The sequence below is a fragment of the Pundamilia nyererei genome, unplaced genomic scaffold (assembly GCF_000239375.1).
Source record: "Pundamilia nyererei isolate P.nyererei 1_Seehausen unplaced genomic scaffold, PunNye1.0 scaffold00088, whole genome shotgun sequence".
Lineage (NCBI taxonomy): Eukaryota > Metazoa > Chordata > Actinopteri > Cichliformes > Cichlidae > Pundamilia > Pundamilia nyererei.
This window is the reverse complement of record NW_005187489.1, coordinates 1,668,079-1,682,178: the sequence shown is the minus strand read 5'-3', so window position 1 is coordinate 1,682,178 and position 14,100 is coordinate 1,668,079. Positions and strand designations below refer to the sequence as shown.

General features: G+C 45.6%; 1 protein-coding gene across 1 annotated transcript in view; it reads right to left on the bottom strand.

The window, feature by feature from the left end:
* Positions 1 to 12,899, bottom strand: part of tiam2a (TIAM Rac1 associated GEF 2a) — a 60,036-nt gene extending 47,137 nt beyond the window's left edge. Inside the window, exon 1 of the mRNA XM_013912370.1 lies at positions 12,646 to 12,899. The gene's annotated coding sequence lies outside the window, so the exon portion shown is untranslated. The remainder of the gene's footprint in view (positions 1 to 12,645) is intronic.
* Positions 12,900 to 14,100: the final 1,201 nt, after the last annotated feature.

The following is a 14,100-nucleotide window of genomic DNA, read 5'->3' as shown; positions in this document are numbered from 1 at the left end:
GCGGATCGGGGGGAAGAGAGACGCGTGCACGTACAGTAATCGATGTTCTCGCATAGAAAGCAGAAATCACTACGGCGCACATTCAGCATCAATCACCGTACCCAACAGGAAAGAAGAAGCTATTGAGGGAGCGGCAATCGATTCATCTGCGATCTGAGAAGGACAAAGTGAATTGTTTAAAAGGCCCCAGAGGTGAGCTGGCAAGATGAAAGCTGCGCTTTCAAATCAAAATGACATGCGGCTGGTGGCTACCGCTCTATCTGGGGTAGTAGGGCAAACAACCACGGCTGGCCTTGTTCCAGCAGACACACAAGCCGCGCACACACACCTGCTAAGCTGGCCAAACCATCTGCATCCAGATGCTCTGTGGGTGTATGTCTGGGCGAATGCGTGTGGAGCCTCGTCCCATCCATCACTGCCACAGGCATGCATTAATCCCCCTCTGCATTCTTGAGGGGCTCTGACGCCAGAGGGAGTTTACCCCTGTGGCCTCCCCCATCCTCGTTTTAGAGAACCACTCACGGCTCTCTCAGTCACTTTTGGATAAGGGAAAGCCCCGATTCAAAAATCTGTTGCTGTTGGATCGCTCGTGTCCGATTCAAGCTCGAAAAAGCAGAAAAAGAAATCGTAATTCAAACTTTGTGTCCCTGTGCCAAACTGGGCCATATGTTCAGGGTGAACTCGTGCTCTAACTGGCAGCGTCTCGCTTTTAATGGGCAATTAAAGGGCTAAAGTGTAGATGCAGTCAGGCCAGACGGGACACGAATCACTGATCAAGTTATCGAGCATTATTCTTTTGTCACACAGGTTAGGACACCATCTGAGCAACAGCACAAGAAACTGACCTCACTTTTGATAAATAGGTGAAAAGAACCAAAACCAGACAACAACCGGGTCACAGTGAGCGCTGGCTCAGCACTCACCTCCATTCATACATCACCGTCATGTCTGCTGAAGCCTTAAACTGCGACACACTGACAAGCCAAAGCCAAGACGATGCTCCAAGTCTGTCAGAGGTGGTTAGACTAGCCTGGGCCCGTCTGCTTGGTTTGCTCACTGCGGTGAAGGTTAACATAGGTAACAAAGGACCTGCCGCTCAGTAAACTGTTGGGAGTCATTACCTGAAGTAATTAATGTCCTTATTACAGACTCTCTTTGAACACAGTGGCAGGTATGAAAGACTGTTTGTTTACCTGGCGGAGATGCCAGCTCATTTGACTCACCACAAAAATGCTGACATGACATAATTAAGTGCAACTCTAGCTGTCGTGTAGAAAACCTTTCTTAACACGGCAGCACTGATCTGTTTTCCCGGAAACAAGTGAACTCCAAACTCCAAACAAGCAGGATTATCCCTCTCCTCGTGAATGGGGGATTAACTTGTTTGAAACAAGTTTCGGGCCTGCACTGCTTTTTGGCACCGACCTTTCTTTGCAGCAGCAGCATGCAAATCCAGACCACATCACAAATGCACGACTGCAGGGACGCAATTCTTTCAGTTTAAAGTGATGATTCACCGGAGAGATTTTGGTATTCGCGTCACGCTGCCGAGCCAGCGTGTTTCAAATACACATCCTCGCCTCTACCCGAGCCGAGAGGAGTCGGCCGGCCGGCTGTAGATGGTTTGATAAAGTGGTGGAGAAGTCGGCATCGTGTCATGGACCTACATCAGAGGCCTGTAAACACAGGACCACAGGCTGGAGGGCTATATAAACCATCCATCAGGTGAAATCAGCTCTGTTTAGACATGTCTCGCTGTATTTAGACCCTATACATGTGCAAGTTTATGCACAATCACATTATTCACCATATAAACGTCCTTAACCAGTCTGCTGCCTCTAATAAGGACATATCCCACAGCACGGCTTTAGTAAACAGAGCTCACAGGCAAAGAAATGTAAATTACCGCATAAAGTAACCATCCTCTGACATCATGCTCCTCACAGCAACCGACTCTTTACTGAAGAGGAGAGCTAACAATCTCTGTCGAACTCTCTGCTGATCAAACAGAGCTGACAATAAACAAGTTATGAATCAAAGCCAAGTTGGTCGAGTGTTCGGGAAAGCAGACCCACGAGTCGTCCGGTTATTAACAACCTGAACACGGAGTTTTATTGGAGGCCAAAAACAGGCTAAAGAGAACTTACAGTAACTGTTACTGTCCACGGCACAGATAAGAGGAAACAAGTGTGAGCTGGACTGTCTGCTAAACATCCTGGAAGCACTGATGATGGGTGAGACAGCTGGTAGGAGCCAGGCACACACACACACACACACACACAGAGATATTGTATTGAGGGCGTTACAGACTGCATGGCCCAAAATGCCAGCAATCCACTTCCTCCACAATCGGCGAATGCTGTTAGCTGCACATTGCATATGGTGGATGGATTCTTGCATACGAGCCGGGACTGTAAGATGTTACGTGTTTACAGGAGATGCAACTGGGGGCAGTATGAATTTCCTTACACTTTGAGAAAGTCTAAGTATCTGCAAATGAAGGAATGCAATGTGAGCTTAATGCAAAGTCATGCAGTCAAAGTCAGATTTTTATTTGCTTACATTTAAAGACTTTTTGATTAAAAGGAAATCAAACAGCCAATAAACAGCAACACCTGGTGGAATAAAAGCAGAACATGAAGCTACGATGATTTTTGTGTGTGTGTGTGTGTGTGTGTGTGTGTGTGTGTGTGTGTGTGTGTGTGTGTGTGTGTGTGTGTGTGTGTTTGTTAAGGCCACAGTGCCGGCTCCTGCAGCTCAACACCTACGAACAGGTTTACCACCTGTGGTGAGCGTGTCTCCTCGTCCCAGTGCATGACACAGTTTCTGTCCAAAACTGTGTCAAGGGCTAGCCTGATTTACTGGAGCACAACACTGTGTGAAAATGTGCCTGCTAATGCATGCGAGCAGACATGTGAATTTTCCGCCTCCTTTTCACTCTGAGCAGGAACAGATTTTGAATCCCAACATCAGGACGCGGGTTCTGCAAAGCTCGCTGAAACGGCGAGGGCCAGATTAGATCTCACTGCAGAACTATCTCGAGAAATTAGCCTTTATCGACCTATAATCCACAACAGGTGCTGGACAAAGCACTCGAGCGGCACCTGTGTTTAACTTGCAAAGTTAAAGAAAGGCAACAACAAAAGAGTGACCTGTGCAACCAGTCTCACAAGTCACGGCGATGCACAGGCACGTGAACCAATTCGATGGCTGTGAAAAAGTCAGAGGCAAATCTCCGCAAAGCTAACTCCTTTGTCCTTCTCTGCAAAGCCTTTTCAGTGAGGAATGTGGTTCAGAAAGGCCGATAACACAAAACAAGCCAAAGCGGGCACCAAACACCACCTCAGCGAAGGGCACGGCGAGGCTCGGCTAAGCACCAGCAGCTGTGCCGCATATGTGCCGCTTTTACCAACATGATTAAATTAAGGCTCCTGCCAAACTCGTTATTATCCCATTCATATAGGGAGGATCAAGAATGTCAATGAGGATCATGCTCATTATGCAGTCGTCGTGCACAATGCCCACAAAGAAACCAGCACTTTCACACGATTACACAGTAAATCTACAGCATGTTTCAGCTGGCGGCCATTCTTTTACTGACTTTGAAAAATTACAGTCCGACTCTTAATTTTTATTCAGCAAAACAAATTCCTCAACTAATCGAATCACCGCTCACAGGCAGATGTGAAAGCCCGGCGATGTCCCACGGGACGGGCCGGAGAAATCGACAGGCAGATGCTTCGACCGGCAGAGGTCACGAAAGGTCAAGCTGTTCCATTATGGGAGTACAAGGGTGGCATTTATTCACAGGCTTTCCCTCCTAAGCTGGCGTGGGCTCAGAGGGAATGGAGATGGATACTTAACCCTTGAGGCAAATAGCCAAGTACCAACAATGCAGCGTTTCTCTCATTGCTGGTGGAGATAAAGGAGCGCTCTGCCCGTGCCCACCACGAGAAAGGTATTAAAAAGAAAAGAGCGAGACATGAAAAGAAAACCAAAAACTTCAGACTTGCTCAGATCTTACTGTGCTGCCATCAATGCATGATAACAACAACAAAAGGAGCTTTTCTGACAGGACTGATGCACTGCAGCCCGCTTTAAGCAGCAGTAATGACCACAAAGGCACACAGCAGAGGCACTTCAAACACTCCGGCCTGATCCGACTTGTCTGTAGTGCCGGTGAAGCTGTTTCGCTTCACGCTACATCAAAGCGACTCTGCTGCGTGGCTGCACGCAGCATCAAGACGGCGATACAACAGTTCTTCGATGTTTTTTTATTCCATGTACAGTTAGTGGTTAGCTGAACGCTTACTGCACCTCGAGACATTAAACGTGACGGTATGGATGCTGGGAAAAGATCGGAAAAAATGAGCGCAGCCTTCCAGCTTGTTAAAATACTTGTTGGCTTAGAAAAGCCCGTGGCACTGTATGATAGAATAATTAGCAAAAGCAGCAGGCACGTCTGGGATTAAACATGAACACTTAAGACAACCCCCATTAGAGAGAAACACACACATCATCACTGCCCACTAACTAATGGCCTGTTTTACTATTCTGTTTTACTTGAGGGCCAATTGAGTGTGGAAGACAATGAAAAACAATATGTTTCCAATTACTGGAATCTAAATTTGATCAAGTACAAACGCATATATGAATCACACAGACGGGGAGGAAAAAGGGATGCACGAGGCTAATAACACAATATGACTGTAAGTACAGCTTTCGCAGCTCCTTGAACTGCAGCAATCATCTTAACTGTCAGGAAAACCCAGTTCCTGGCATTTCTCAATGTTGTTATTATTAGCTTAAGCCCGGGCATGCCAGCGTGCACCCATGTGCTGTAATATATCGTTATTAGTATAAAAAAATGGTACCCGCAAGTTTCCAGTGAAGCCGATTTCTCCACGCGAGCAGACCGCAGGGCTTCCCGCTGGAGACAAAACCGCTCGCTCACAAAATTACTACAGAGGAGCAGGGCAAGCGCCTAAAGAGACAAAATTACTGTAATAACTGTGATATGTTCTTGAAGTTATTCTGCCAGGAAGAAACAGACATTTGGGACTCGTCAACAAAAACCTGTCCCCTCTAAAAGCCTGAGCAAACGAAGCCTCCTAGTAGCTGTTTGCAATGACAGACGAGATGAAGCGCAGTAACCTGGAGACCAAACAGTATCTGCTGCATGTCGCTGGGCCGAGTGACACAACATCAGCCGCATATTAGTCACCAGTCAGGGTGTGCTCCTTGGATCACTAACCTCATGAGACTGTGAATAAATGATTTCACCCTGCAAAGTGGAAATGATTTATAATGAATGACTTCACCTCTGTACGCATTCACTTTACACCGGATCCTGTCACATGCGAGGGGAATAGCAATGAGGATATAAAAGGCTGTTTGGCGGATGTAGAAAAATCTTTAAAAAGGACTTTTTATGTTCCTTTGATATGCTGGAAGCAGGATTCCCACCATGAAAGCAGGTGAGATAGAGATCAAAACTCACAGCCGCTGAAAACCAACAGGCGCTTCGTACGCAGCTACTCCATCAACATGGATGTTGGAGGCTTTGAGAGAGCTATGCAGAGTAACACAGACTTCTCATTATTCAGCTGAGAAGAATTTGGGCAGAAGGGCTGCTGCATAGCATGGGAACCACACTGGCCTCACATATTTCAGCAGTCATATTCTCAAAAAGACACACACACATAAAGAGGATGTGTATTGTATATCGTCTGTAGCTGTGAGTCACTCGTTCCCCTAAACTGCAGCACACATAGCCTCCACATCCAGTCAGATCCATCCAGAAAGGCCAACAACGGTCCCGCTGAGTGCGACAACCCACCTGGGATGTTTGAGTGGTTGTCAGAGATAACCCATACAAGCTCCTGCTCTGCCCGTGGTACGGTGTGTCTTTAACCCGGACTCAAAAGGCCTCAACAGAGGCAGAGTCATGACCTTTTCAAGTTTGCCTTCACTCCGCGGCGTTGAAAACTCTGCAAATAAAACACCAAGAAACTCAAGAGATTTCCCATTTAGAAGAAACAGCTGACCTTAAAGCTTATTTACTTTTTTTGAAACAAGACAAATGGAAAGATTGATGCAAATGTCACAACACAAGCTGGAGCTAAGAGACAGATGGGTCAATGAGCTCTACCTTTTAAAGACAGGAACTTGGTTAAGCATGAAGCATGGAAGCCGAGAACCTGCCTTAAAGCCCTCCTTTGACTAATAAAGGTCCAGCTACCCATCCATCCAATTTCAGCCAATTATCCGGGTCGCGGGCATCAGTCTAGACTGTAATCGTCTAGCTCTTCTGTCACGCTAGCCAAGCGGCATAAACCCTCCCCATGCATGAATGTCCCACAGTGGAAGGGTTTGCATGCCCACGTAATCCAAGAGCTAGATTGTCAGGCCAATTTGCCCCTGGTAGGGTCTCCAAAGGCAAACGCTTCATGGGCGAGGGGCCAAACTAAGAGCAATTCAAAAAGACTCCATATGAACAGCGGTCCCCAACCCCCGGGTCACGGACCTGTATCGGTCCATGACTCGTTGGTACCGGGCCACGAGAGTTGAGGCTCGGGTGTGAAATGTATGGTTTTCAGGGTTTTTATCGCTTTTATTGTTAACTCGGTTTCTCTGGGTCTTTTCCCGTGTGTTATGAATAAATCTTCTTTTTTTTGGTTTTATTTTGTTGTATTTATCCGCGACACCTTAAAGGCTGGTCCATGAAAATATTGTCGGGCATAAACTGATTCGTGGGGACCGCTGCATATGAATATTGAGTCAAGAAACATGGCTGCCCTGCCGGATTTCCAGAAGTTTGTACACAAGGACTTTTTTTCCCCTTCCATATCCTCCAGTGAGTTCATTATAAATCATAAAAGAGCCACAAGATTGCCTCACTGCAGAGGTCAAAGGTTTGCTTTAATGTTTCTGTATGTGAAAGTGGAATCAGTGCACTTAAACTAGGTAAAAAACTAATTAAAAATATTCCCAAACAATGTTTAATTAATTTTTTTTGATAAGAGTTTTTTGGGTCAACTTTATCTGTGCTGTCTGACGTCTTTTCTAATTTAAAGTGCACTGCATGAACAGAGACACCAGGATCAATGACAGTCCATAAACCCGGCGCTCCAGCACCTTAAATAACACGAGGATTGAGCAGCAGACAGGTTTGGAGCTCCAGTGACACCTTAATGTCAAATACCTGTAATAGCCTCAGGTATCCCCTTCACACCTCCTTCCATCAGACTCAGACCATCGTCGCATCAAGTTTTAAAGGAAGATTTATGGATTTGGTGATATGAGTGAAGCTGCAGCAATGAGGGTGTATAGTGTCGCCTGCTCTGACTTCTTTGAGGGAGGGAAGTGTATTAAATCTGCACAGCTGTCCCATATTACAACACGCTGGACTGCAAACCGCACCCTGTAATCTGAATGACTAACCATGGAAGAAACAGCCAATACCAACCTTGACTTTATCTAAATGTTGTGTCTTTTGTGCATGTCAACTTGCCAAGGATGCATTTGTGAGATAAGCACTATGCTTGGTAGCACAAATATCCATGAGGAAATATCCTGTGTTGTTGGACGTAAAGATACGCGAACAGCGGCCCTGCTCCTCGGTTCAAGTGTTTCTCCTCTAACGGAGTCTGTACGGTCTGTACTTTCTGTGTAGATAAAGCCGCTTGGTGTTTGGCACCTGCAGCCATCAGGTGTGAAAAACCATCCCGGCAGTTTCTTGTGGAGCCAGAGTGTCACAGAGAGCCAGCCGGGCAGTGGGTACGTTTGTCACTCGCAGCCAGGGAAGCCCAGCCCTGCATTAAACGGCTCTTACGTAACAGCTCAGATCGTGTCCTGGCACTAGCCGAACACAGAAAAGTGGAGCTGGAAGTTTCTGGGAGGGAAACCCAAGTGTCTAAACTACAGTTTGAGGTAGAGAAGGGGTGCCATAGAAAATAAGCACACACAGGATCTCCTACAGCAGCCTGGCTGATTTACCGCTCGGCTTAGGTTGAGGATGTGATCCCTGTCTTACACCATTTAGCCACAATTTCACATTAACCTGATAAAATGTTCTTACACACTCTGTTTCATTGCTCTTATTGTGGGACAATGAAGCCCTTCACTTCTACATCCTTTTCCTTCGAACAGACGAGGCCCGTGAGCCGAACAAGCCTGGATGATGATATCAGCTCAGGAAACAGATTATTTAAAAACATTTACCTCTTCGGAAAAAACAGGATTTTAGAGGAATCTTTAATTGAGCGTGTTCCATGAGTGGACGTCAGGATTGCTGGTTACCTAAAGCAATCAGGACCCCGTCTGTGTTTACACTGGCCGCACGCCAACGTGACAAAGGCTGGAGACTAAGAAGTAAAGAATAGAGCTTATCTATCTCAGAGATCAAACCGCCAACTGTTAAAGTAGGGAGTGGGCTGGACGGGCAGAGGGGTGCTAATGAGCCTGAAAATGTTCCTCAACATAACATGAATGCAACGGCTGCCAAAGACCCTCGAAACACTTTGCATGTTTCACAAAGCCCAGGAAACTGTGCAGATAAGGACATGGACTGGAGCGAGCTTCTGAGCGAGCGAACGAAGCGAAGCAACATCAATATCCTGCAAGACTGCAGTTGTGCAATTGTGATGATTGATATTTGACTGCTGAAGGTAAGGCTGGGATGAATGGACTACCGGATACAGTTGCATCCATGTGTGCACGATGATGGATTTATGAGCATCTTAACTTTATTTCCGACGTTTGTATCGCCCAGATTCATCATTTGTCATCTTCTGAAAGGATCCCATTGCAGTTGGGTACCTGTTAGACGAGTATGACAAGAAATGTGGTGTCTTAATTAACTATAAAAAACAAATTAATAATAAAAAAAAATTCTTTAAAAAGAGGTGAGGGCTTTTTAGTTTTCTTTAAAACAAAAATAAAAATAGTTTACATCCGCCCGCTGTTGAGCAGCTGGGACGTTGTTGTAAATGTGTACCCAGAATTTGCTCCATCCATCATGGAGGACAATGCAGCTGAATATCCCAGCGCCGGGCACTAGTTTAGCCTGTAGCACCAGCTGTGTTTGCCTTTCCAATAGGGCCCAGATAGTAAGTGGGACCTTATGGCTACTGGACTGAGGTAGGACAGATCAATCACAATTTCTATTGTTATAAACAGGCTTGTAGCCAGTGTGTGTGTGTGTGTGTGTGTGTGTGTGTGTGTGTGTGTGTGTGTGTGTGTGTGTGGACAGACTGGGTTATTTCCATACAAACTGGGCTGTTGATTGCTTGACAGATGAGCCAGCACGCGTCATCTTTTAAACACAAACATCATGTAAATACAGACTTCTCTCGTGTACGCAGTAGAGACGTGATGCAGCTCGACTGCTTCCAGTCTGAATATTTACAATCCAGACCTCAAACAGGGTTTACACAGAGAGCTACGCTCTGGAGGAATATGCTTTGAGCGAAGACGATCACACGCCCTCCGACTGAGGTCTCTGTAGCCGCCATACTGTCAGTCATTTCATTGTTCACACATTTAGATAATACAAACTACTGCTTTTATATTCAAGGCCTTTAAATCACTTGGTCCGCTTTCAAAATGCTGAAACAGCACCATTACCAGACTGAAATATTGCATGCCGTCTAACAAGCTTACAAGAATTACATGCACTGCTACTCAACTGCTGCCATGGGAGCTTTTTCCCTCGTGTTCACCAATCGCTGCATGATATATAAGGCCATCAATAAAAGCGTAGTAACAGCCTAACAGTTATTTCTTTGGGGTTAATGAAAGTCTGAATCACACGTGAAGAGCTACGCCATTCTCTTCTTCATTTGCACCCCAATTGTTTACATGCCTGCCTGCATTTAAAACCGTACTGCCTCCCTTTAGCAGGTGACCCAGACAGCATGAAGCTCCGTTTAGCCCAATGCATTAAATGAATCTCCTCAAAGAGAGGAGCCAGTGTGAGGAGGAGCCAGTGTGAGGAGGAGCATGAATGGGCCGGTTCAGCTGGATGAGTGTGCTGCTCTGCTGAGCTGGGCAGAAGGTTCAGTATGTGCAGCAAAGCGGGAAATTCTGTGTTAGAGCAGATACACAAAGCTGACTGAACAAATCTCACAAAGTGGATGCACGCACGCTTGTGTGTGTGCGACCACCAGCCCAGTATCCACTGCAAAACAAGTTAAATTCAGAATCTCTGAATTATGCAGCACTCAAAGTACTCGGCGGCTTCTTTTTGCCGTTTCAGCGACAGGGTTCGGTTATTACTGTTGTCCAAGCGTCTGCTGAAAGCCAAGAAGGATAACCTCGGTGTTGTGTCCGTGATAGCTCTTCGACCTGTAGCTGCGTGAATCCAAGAAGGGGTCAAAGCCAGCCACGTGTCTTTTGGTCAGCCTCTCGGTGAGCGCCGTATGAAATGAGAAGTCTTGGCCAAGATGCTGTCAACAGCAGCTTTTAGATCACCTGCTTTTTATAGCAACCACTCCAGACACTGCTGGCAACGGGCTACCAGCAAACACTCTGAAAGCCAAATATAAATTCAACCACAGCAGCAAGAAATAGAAGCACGCAGGCCACCATTATGCTCGCCCGACTGTGCAGCCCGAACAGAAGCCTCAAAATGGCATTTCACTGGAATCAAGAAAGCGAACGTGCGGAGAAACTGAAAAGAAATCAAGTTCTTGCTCATTTAAATGTGATCCTTTCAAATCCTTTTGTCTCCTTCGTGTGGAGTCCCTGTGGTTTCCCTCTGCAGGGCCTCTCTACCTAGAGACAGTGAAAGGCCCTCATCCCCGTGTGACAATGAGCACAGATGTTACCCGTGCACCTTATATGGAGAAAAATGTGCAGAGGAGAAGACATGAAACATTGGCGTTTCTCGGCCAGTGTGTGAACACTTTGAGAATTAATGATGACAGGCGCAGTCAGGGGAAAACACTTCCAAGTTTTTGTGCCTGACCAAGGCTGCTTTTCACACGGAGCATCAAAAAGAAGCAAAGACGAGAGCAGTCGACAGTTAGACGGCTGTTCTTAAAGTTACTTGACAAAGTGCATCAGCTGTTGATGTACTGACTGCAGTTCCAGTGGTAATTATGTCACAGAGTCATGCTGTTTCTGAGCCTGTGACTCTGTGCCACCCAAAGAGAAGCCAGCGTGGCCTCACCCTTTTATCACTTGTAAACAACTTTGACGGCCCTGCCAGATGAAACTCGCCCCTCGTGCCACAGAAGGACAGAACGAACCAGCTAAACTATCACATGTTTTCCACTAAAAGGAAATTAAGGGCCACACTCGGTCAGCTTTGCTCTGGTTCAAGACCCCGTTCCAATCCAGGGAAAAACAGAATAGTAAAAACAATATGTTCCTTGTGGCGGAGGACTTCTGTGCCGCAAAAATGTGAACCACAGAAGCCAAAATATGCACACGGTGCTTCTAACCCGGCGCTATTCTTACTGATCTCGCACAAAAAGAACAGGGAACACACATGAGATCAACGCAATTATGTAAGTAAATAACTATTTCTGGATAGTCCATTAAAGAGGCAGGGGGGCTGATAGGCCTGATGAAATATAAACCGAGCACGCAGCATGTTCCCCCTGCAGAAAAATAAACACAAGGCATTTGCTGAAGTTTTTCCTCCTGGGCATGTTGGGCTCAGCATAATTCCTGGATAAAAATGACCGGAGTAAATGATTTACATTTACAGTGCAAGCACATATCCAATCTGTCTTGCTGCAAAACACTGGACAGACTCCAGCCAAAGCCATCAGACAGATAAATGAGTGACCCGGGCGGCTGTTCGAGTCAAACATTAGCCACTGTTTCATTCTCATCTGTGGCATTTAAAGGTAGGAGGACAGTAAGACTGACACCTTCCTGTGGGTGTTTCCATGACCATCCCAAAAGGCATGCCGGGCTCTTCCTCCTTTAATCCAAAACTCTGTTTGCTCTGGGCTGACCCTTCACTTCGGGGGTCCCGGGGCCCTTTTGTTGCCTCTGTATGTGGCTAGAGCCCTTCCACCCCAGCACAAACCCAAACAACAATGCAAGTGGCAGGTAATTCACATCAGTATACATCCTGTGTGTCCCACATCTCCCAGCCTATAAATGAGAAAGAAGTTCAAAAGCTATAAGCAGCCTGTGACACTGCTGCCAGCTACAGCATGAAACAGCCACGCAGATACCTTTAGTGGGACTTTTAGATCGTGTCCAGGCACAGTTTGTGTTTATGGTGCTCCTATTTATCACCCCAAATTCTGCTTCACAGCGCACAATAAAACATAACGATTACTGCTTTTCAGGTAAGAAAGTCCAACAACATCCACAGTAAAGGCTTTAATGCGTGACAGATCCACAGACGGAAGAAAGGGGAGACCGTTGTCAACATGAATAATTACACGACGGCAGAAAGCCTCAGAATAAAACAGATTTCTCTATGAAATCATTCAAATTTAAAATCACTGGATAATCGGACGTGCTGCAGTTGGATTACATCGCTGCCTCAGTCACTGGTCGACTTACTGGAAATTCTTTGTTAAATTGTTAAACTTTTTCGCGCAGAGTGGGAGACGCGTTTAAGCTGAACGGCAGTCTATTAAAACAGCGTGACTGGGAATAAGTTCGTCTACAACTTACCGGCTAATGCTTCCACCCGTGAAACACATTCCCCGCAGCACTCCTGCGTCCTCCTCTCTGAAAACTCTTAATATACCAGCGCTGCATTAAAAAGTCTGCGTTTCTCGGAGCTAATTCCACGATCCCTCCGTGTCCACGCCAAACGATCCCGGGTCGGAGCGCCAAGAGACTGCGGACTCGTCGCAATGTGGGGTTAAACTCCTCCTTCCCACGGACATGGAGAGGGGGGATGGCCGAGAGCCTTGAATAGACTACAACATGGAGTACCGTGGAAGGAAATCTAACCGTGTGACGAACCAAGGTGTTTCAAACTGTGGTTCGTGGACTTTTTAGGGGTCACGAAGAAGGACTTTAGGGTCCTCAAAAATATCAGAAAAGTGTTCCTTTCCCTTTATTCAAAAGGACAGATTTTAAACTTTATTCATGAGCACAGCTCAGCCTGTGAAGACAGTTAGCTTCCTGTAGTCAGACTGAAAAGAGAAAAAGACGCTGAACTTTATTTAATCTGGCTGTTCTCTGATTGTTAAATAAACTTCAATTAAAAAAACTTCTTGGGTGTCCTGGGTTAAAGCCTACGCTTGATTTGAAGTGACTGCTAAAACCTTTTGATGGAAAGTTGGTGAAAGTAAAAGAACTGTAAAGGACCACACAGATAAAAAATCAATCAATCAAAAGACTTTAAAAAAGAAGGAAGCATCGTCAGCACCAAGATTAAAATGAGTTTGGGGATGTTATGGATATAATCTGTGAAAATGATCATATTTTATACTGTGTGTTTATAAGCATCTTCTTGCTTAATGCAGTATTTAATTACACATAGAAAGCTGAGAATAACGCTGATGTAAGGGGGGCCGAGGGCTCGTCGGGGCTTCAGGTGAAGAAAATGATACTGCAGTTAAACATATGCAATTATAGATTTAATGTAAATAGCTATTAAATGTGTAGACTATATTTTAAAGTTAACTTATGGGTTGTTAGTTAGTTATTATATAAGAGGAGGTATGGGAGGCAATCGGTGTGAGAATCATCCTGATATGAATCACACTGATTGGGTCACTGACACCAAACTATTTGTTTCCATCTGCATTTATGACCACAGTCAGAACAGGCGTGAGCATTTCACTCTTTCCTCTGAACTCTTCAATCATTCTGCAAAGGTTTAAATCCAGCATTAACGAAACTTTCTTGGGGCAAGTAGTTGAGTTTAAAGCCTTTTCTCCATGACAGTCCTTCACCTGAAGCATGTCCTGCCTTGGAAAAGGTGAAGAAGGCATCTTTTACATAACAGTGACAACCCTGACTGTCACGTGGTCTGATGAACTGATAGGCAGTGTGATAGGGAACAGGTTTGTTTTCCTCAGGAACTCAGAAATCATGCGGTAGCTGCCACTGTCGCTCTTTCTCTTGGACTAAATTTAAGTCCTTTGTTCCATTTTCTTTCTACCCTTCTTTGTC